Source organism: Oryx dammah, unplaced genomic scaffold, assembly GCF_014754425.2.
Source record: "Oryx dammah isolate SB20612 unplaced genomic scaffold, SCBI_Odam_1.1 HiC_scaffold_26, whole genome shotgun sequence".
Lineage (NCBI taxonomy): Eukaryota > Metazoa > Chordata > Mammalia > Artiodactyla > Bovidae > Oryx > Oryx dammah.
Window position 1 is genome coordinate 56,398,627 of NW_024070210.1, and position 7,594 is coordinate 56,406,220.

A 7,594-nucleotide genomic window follows, 5' to 3' on the forward strand; every position below is an offset into this window, starting at 1 on the left:
AGCCGGGGCGCCCTGGAGCCAAGCTCCACAAGAAAAACACCACTATGAAAAGAGAGCTTCCCTCGTAGCTCAGTCGGCCTGCAATGCAGGAAACCAGAGTTCGATTCCTGGGTTGGAAAATGGCAACTCACCCCAGTATTCTTGCCTGGAGAAGCCCATGGACAGAGGAGCCTGGCAAGCTGCAGTCTATGGGGCCGCAAGATTCAGCCATGACTGAGCAATTAAGCACACACACGAGAAGAGAAGCCCAAGCACCACAACTAGAGAGTGGCCCCAGCTCACCACAACTAGAAAAAAGCCCCCACAGCAACAGACCCAGCAAGCCAAAATAAACAAATAAAATTATTTTTTAAAAGGTCAAAGCAACAAATGGCCCTTAAAAGTCTGCCTCTTCATCAACATGAGTCTCTGAACACCTGTGTACGACAGACCTGCTCAAATGGCATTATCTAGATGGGATTTTACATCAGACAAAACCATCACTGGCTGGCTGTTCCCATGCCCTCCCCGACTCAGTTTCTGCCGACATTCGCCTTGTTTCTGAATTCAAATCCAGGCACCACCATTTACCAGCTACAAGATCTTGGGCAAGCACCTTTCTGTGTGTGCTTCAATCTCCTATCCACAAAATAAACAAGTTAAATTGGTGTAAATAATAAACAATTTAACCAGATTTAATATGATTTATACAACAGAGCAAAGTTCTTACAATAGTGCCTGGTGTACAATAAATAATAAGTGTTATCCAATATTAACTCTTTACATGTGCATCTGTCCATTACACCATACCACCTTCACTAAATTATATAAATCTCTCCATCATTCTTCATCATTCCTTCTTTTCAAAAGAATATGCAATTTTGAGAAGTCAGAAACTATGACTATACTACTGACAAAATTTAAATATACATCACTGAATGCTCAGATGTATAAGAAAGTTCAATGATACCTTATATAAAAGATACTGGCCCCCCACATGCTTTTAAATTATATTAACACATAAATAATATAATATTCCTAGGTTATCCTAGATTTCTAATACTACCAGTTAGCAAATTGCTTATTTGAATTATATCACACAAAACTTTCCATGAACACTTTTACTGTATAGTGACTAACAGGAAAGGTCTTTAAAAATGGCAAAATGTGGCCTCCCCGGTGGCTCAGTAGTAAAGAATCCACTTGCCAAAGCAGGAGACATGGGTTCTATCTCTGATCCGTGAAGACCCCACATGTCCGGCTTGAGCAACTAAGCCTGTGCACCACAGCTATTAAGCCTGTGCTCTAGAACCCGGGAACACATCTACTGAGCCCACGTGCAGCAACTACTGAAGACTGAGCACCCCAGAGCCCATGCTCTGCAACGAGAAGCCACACAATGAGACGCTCATGTACTGCAACTAGAGAGTAGCCCCAGCTCACCGCATCTTGAGAAAAGCCAAAAAAATAAATACAGAAAATTTTTTAAATGACAATATTTAAAAGGGTTTCTATAAATGCTACTCTATTAAGTTTAAAAAGAAAAAGCTCAGATAATAACACATTCCCCTCCAAAATAAAGATCAACAGAAACTTTAAATCAAGAATTTAGAGTGAGGAAAAATAGTTTGCCAGAGTAACAAGAAATATTATTATAACATTAACATCACTAACATTATAATTAGAGGACAACCAAAGAATGTTAAATGCTACAACAAACAGAAGAGCTACACTCCAAGCTTATTCTTTAAATGTTACTTAGCACATCCTTTGTATAAATATATAATCTTGATAATAAGTTCTAAATCTTAACATTTCACATATAAGTATTTAATGCAAAAAAAAAATCACAGCATCATTTAACTGGTTTAATAGTTCTCCTTTGGTTTAAAATCTTTAAAAAGTAGAATCACTTAATCTAATTTAGAGATAATTTTACTACACATACAATTTCCTAGAGTTGCATCTCTGGCTTACTGTTTGTCAGGGACTTTTGTAGGCACTGGAATGAACAGGATATAAAGTTCCTGCTCTCGGAGTTTACATTCTAGTGAGGAAGACAAGTATAAGTACACAAATCATTACATTTCAGAAAGCATACCATAAAAAAAAAAAAAATAAAGCAAGAGAGACAAGGAGAAATTAGGGGCAAGGTGATCACTAGTTTGTATAGTGTGATCATTGGAGCTCTCTCTAAAGAAGTAGACTCTCTGAACCCCTTTTTAAGCAGACATGAATGACCTGTGGGAGCAAGCAGTGCAGAGACCTGAAGGAAGAGCGATGCATGAACAAGCATTAAGCCCTGGGAATGCACCCAGCATGATCAAAGAATATAGGGAAGCTCAGTGCAGCACAAATGGAATGAACAGAGAGGCAGACAAGGACTCCATCAAGGAGGACTTTATAGGCCACGGCTAGGAATCTAGATGTTGTTTTAACTACAAAAGGAAGTCATTACAATGTATTAAACAGAGGAGTGGCCCATCTGATTAACAGTTAAAAAGACCATTCTAGCTATGAAACACAGAAGAGACTGTAGGAGATCAAGTGAGAAAACAGTTAAGACTATTGTAATTATCTACCCAGGAGATGATGGTGGTTTAGACCAGAGTAATAAGGTAGAGATGGTAACATCTGATCAGATTAGAAATATATTTAAAAGACAGAACTAGAAAGATTTGTTGATGGTCTGATTATAGGGTATAAACAAAAGAGGCACAGTTGACACCAAGTTTTTTGGTCTGAGTGACTAGTTAATTGATCCTGCCAATTTACTAAGGGTACGTTCAAAGAAAATGGTGAGGACAGGGATCACAACTTCTATGTTTGAGAAGTCTTTTAGACAGCCAAATGAGATGTGGAATAAGCTGATGAACTATGACCCTGTACCTCAAGGAAGGGGTCTGGACTGAAGATATAAATGTAGAAGTCAATTAACACTTAGTTTTTAAAGTCACAGAAATGGATAAATGTAGATGGAAAAAACTCTTATTTAATCTTTACACAAGCCCTGTTGTCCAGTCACTATGTTGTGTTCAACTCTTTGTGACCCAAAGAACTGCAGAATGCCAGGCGTCTTCTGTCCTCCATTATCTCCCAGAGTTTGCTCAAATTCATGTCCACTGAGTCAGTGATGCTATCTAACCATCTAATCCTCTGCCATCCCTTTCTTCTTTTACCTTCAATCTTTCCTAGTAACAGGATCTTTTCTAATGAGTCGGCTCTTCGCATCAGGTGGCCAAAATATTGAGCTTCACATGAGCCCTATGAGGTAGCAACTATCGAACATATAGATCAGGAAGCAGTCTAAGAGATTAAAACTTATGCAACAACACTCTGCTAATAAGTGGTAATAAGTAAGAAAAAAAAAAAAAAACGAATTAACTATTATATAATGACCATGACCTTCCTCAACTAGGTTCATAAAAACTAGGTTCTGAACCATAAAACTTGAAATGAATACTGAAGTAAACCTTTTCTCAGTTCTCCCAAAGACAGTACATAACTAGTGACATTCTGGATGCACTGGAGAAAGTTAATTCTTCACATACAATTAATGCTCAAATGTCCTAGAACATTAGAGATTAGTTCTCTCATGGAACCACAGTTGAGGAAAAAACTATAGCATGCTATTATTCTATTATTATTATTATTCTATTGGGCTTCCTTGGTGCCTCAGATGGTAAAGAATCTGCCTGCAACGAAGGAGACCAGAGTTCAATCCCTGGGTTGGGAAGATCCCCTGGAGAAGGAAATGGCAACCCACTCCAGTATTCTTGGCTAGAGAATTCTATGAAGAGAGGAGCCTGACAGGCTACAGTCCATGGCATTACAAAGAGTTGGGCATGACTGAGCGACTACCACACACACTACTAGTAGTAGCAATAGTAGAAATCACTTAAAATTAGAGAAAAAAAAATTGGTGAACAACCTAAGTTACCATTCGGTGGTAAACTTTTCATGGCTTCTCTATGTAATCAGTAAAATAAAGTGTTATTTGAGGTTTTTATGCCACCAAAGGTGTTTTTAAGACTACATCAGACCTCTACCAATTCTATCAGAACTCAGTATCTATCTTCCTGAGAACATGAGTTCATCAAAAAACCACTAGAATGTAAGCTCCTCTAGTACAAGAATCTTTTTTTCATTAATCTGTTCCAAGCACCTGGAACAATGTCCTTTTTGGGGAAAGAACCTAAATCCCCAGCCTCACTGGGCAAAACAAGTTTCCTTGTAAGATGGGGATGTTTTTCATGTTGTCTTGGTTACTGGCACCACTAAAATCTGACAGGATTATCCTAACCCAGAACTTCAGACTCTAGATTTCACCTTCCTTAAGACTGGCCTTCTTTCATATGGAAATAAAACAGGTTCGAGATAAAGCCTCTGGTCAAATAACCATCAAACCATAGTGTCAATAGGTCCGTATGTCCTGTTCAAAATAACTAGGAGACAGTGTGAACCAATAATTAGTATCTCATACATACTCTAGAGGTAACAAAATTCTCCTCACAATTTCAGTTATCCTTTGTTAAACCCCACAAGTATTTCAGAGCAAGGTATTATGAATCAATGCAGCAACTCCATCAAATACAAAAAGTCTCAAATGAGCAATCCTAGCTAGACCAGGAAACTGCATTCTAGTCAATTTCCCCTGCCCAAAATAACCTGCATGTATCAGTAGAATATTAGTGGACAATGTATTTCATTTTCAAGCTATAAGAATCTGCCAATGGGAGGCAATAAGTGCCCTTTCACAACAGATTCAGGTCACTGAAATAACTGCAGGGCACTTTTAAAAATCAGCTGTCTCTGACAAAAAAAAAAAAAATAGAAAGCACAATGACATATTCTGTTGGTTAAGGCTGTGGTGAAAACAGGTGCTCTCATACATTACTGATAGGAATACAAATTAGTACAATCCTTCTGGAGAAAAGTCTAGCAATATCTAGCAAAATTACATATGTACAGAACTTCTGACCCAGCAATCCCATTTATAAAAATCTACCCTGAAGATATTAATGTATCTTTTATAGTACAAAAATACATATACACAGGTCATGTACTATAAAATTCTTTATAAATGCAAAACGTAAGAAGCAACCTAAATACTCAAAGAAGAATGACTGAATAACTGAGGACACGTCTACACAGGAGAGTACTATACAGCTACTAAAAAAAAAAAGAATGGAGAATATCTGAGAATCCCCTGGTAGTCCAGTGGTTAGGACTCAGCACTCTCACTGCTGGGGCCCCAGGTTCAATCCCTGCTCAGGGAATTAAAATCCCATAAGGATAGTGCGGTCAGAAAATAAATTTTTAAAATTTTAATTAAAAAAATAAGAATGCAGAATATCAAAAAACTGATTACTTCAAAAGGATGAACTGTTGCTTTCCAGGACACACTCTTACACTGAAAAAAGGTGCACAGAATATCTATACCATGCCATTCTTCATATAAGAAAGAAAGGAACTGGAAAACAGTTTGGCAGTTCCTCAAAAAGTTATCTTATGGACCAGTAATTCCACTCCCAAATATAAACCCAAAGGAACTGAAAACATATGTCCACATAAAAACTTGTATCTGAATGTCCATAATAGCTAAAAAAATGAAAATCAAATGTCCAATAAGTGTGCATGGATGAACAAAGTGTGATATATTCATATAATGGAATATTATTCAGTCATAGGAAGGAATGAAGTCCTGACACATCCTTCAACATAGATGAACCTAAAAAGATCACGTTAAATGAAAGAAGCTCGGCACAAAAGTCCACATATTATATAATTCCACATTTACATGAAATGTACACAATAGACAAATTCATACAAACAGAAAGTAGATGAATGGTTACTAGTGGCTGGGGAAAAGGCAACAGGAAATGACTACTAATGAATACAGGGTTTCGTTTCAGGGTAATGAAAATGTTCTAAATTAGGTAGTGGTAATGGCTGCAAAGCCTTATGAATAGACTGAAAAACAATGGTTTTGTACACTTCAAAAAAGGAGGCTTTGTGTTGTGTGAATTGTACCTCAATTTAAAAACCTGTACGTAAGGGGAAAAAGAAATGTAAAACACACACACACACACAATCTGTTCATTCGTGCAAAAGAGACAATGGAAGGATAAACCAGAAACTAAAAAAACTGGTTACCTAAAGTCATGGAAAATGGGTGAGGGAAAAGGTGGGGAGAAGAAAATGGAACAGGGCAGTAAGAGTAAGAAGTAACAATTTTCTAAGTATATTTTAGTAATAGTAAGGTCGCATATACCAAAATAAATAAAAATCAATCAGAACTGGGGGAACCCAAAACAGAATACAAAGAGTAAGAACCTAACTGCATTACAGATGAATAATATAACCACACTAAAGGAAATGAGGAAGAAAAGAATTAACCTAAGTAACTTTGAAAAACAGTATGTTGACTAGATTCTAGAAAGTTAAAGACAAGAAAAAAACTTTTATACAAATAGTGCACTCTAATTGGCAAATGTTCCTCAGAAGGGTGAGCAATTGGTCACTACTTGATGTGCATTCTAAAGTTGAACAAATAAATTGGTATACAGTATTACAGATAATGAAAGCCAGGTTTCTCACCATTAGAAAAAAAAAGTTACAAATAAGAAAAGACTGGAATGAACCTTGTGGTGTTGGGACTGGAATAGAACATATAACTATGAACTCAAATATGGTTTTAATATATAGAGAAAGACAAATATAGAGATAAACATGTGTATATCTGTTTGCATGTGTGAGCAGGTTAGTATATACATATATTTCCTTGCTCTGTCCTCTGAGGGCCTAGGAGCGATGATACCCTAGTGAGCATACCCAGCATTCAGGTCTTGATTTAAATTCTGGTCTCCAATAAAAGGAGTTGATTTCAGGACAGATATAAGGAAAATTACAAGATGAGCACAGACTATAGCCTGTGGTGCCAGAGTATAAGGAAGTGCTAAAACAAGGGTGGAGGCCAACTGGAATGAGTTCCTAATGGCCAAAACTGGAAGAATCTGAGCAACAAAATAATGACACTATTGGATTAGAATCTTTAGAATATACAGCCATGAAGTCACACTCATCAAAATAGATAATTTAACAAATGTGGAAGGGACATCTCTTTCAGGAATGAGGGAAGTACAAAATCACCGGCAGGAAAAATATCACAATAATAAATGCTGCAGACAATATACACCAATGGTTGCTAAAAATCAGTGGGAGAAATTTGAGGAGAACCAGTGTATCACCATAGTTTCAAACTATCTCCCCTAAGATTATGTATCAACTATAAAAAGAAGAAAAGTAACTTTATAGTGGAGAATACAGCAGAGTTCACCTTAAGCAATCAAGGTTAAAATATCACTAGCCCCACTCCAGTACTCTTGCCTGGAAAATCCCATGGACGGAGGAGCCTGGTGGGCTGCAGTCCATGGTGTCGCTAAGAGTTGGACATGACTGAGCGACTTCACTTTCACTTTTCACTTTCATGCACCGGAGAAGGAAATGGCAACTCACTCCAGTATTCTTGCCTGGAGAATCCCAGGGACCGGGGAGCCTGGTGGGCTGCTGTCTGTGGGGTCACACAGAGTCGGACACGACTGAAGCGACTTAG

At 37.6% G+C, this 7,594-nt stretch overlaps 1 non-coding gene across 1 annotated transcript; it reads left to right on the plus strand.

Annotated features, from left to right (window-relative positions):
- Nucleotides 1-5,184: 5,184 nt before the first annotated feature.
- On the plus strand, nt 5,185-5,258 carry TRNAE-CUC. The gene has a single exon. It is a non-coding gene; the product is annotated as a tRNA-Glu (tRNA).
- Nucleotides 5,259-7,594: the final 2,336 nt, after the last annotated feature.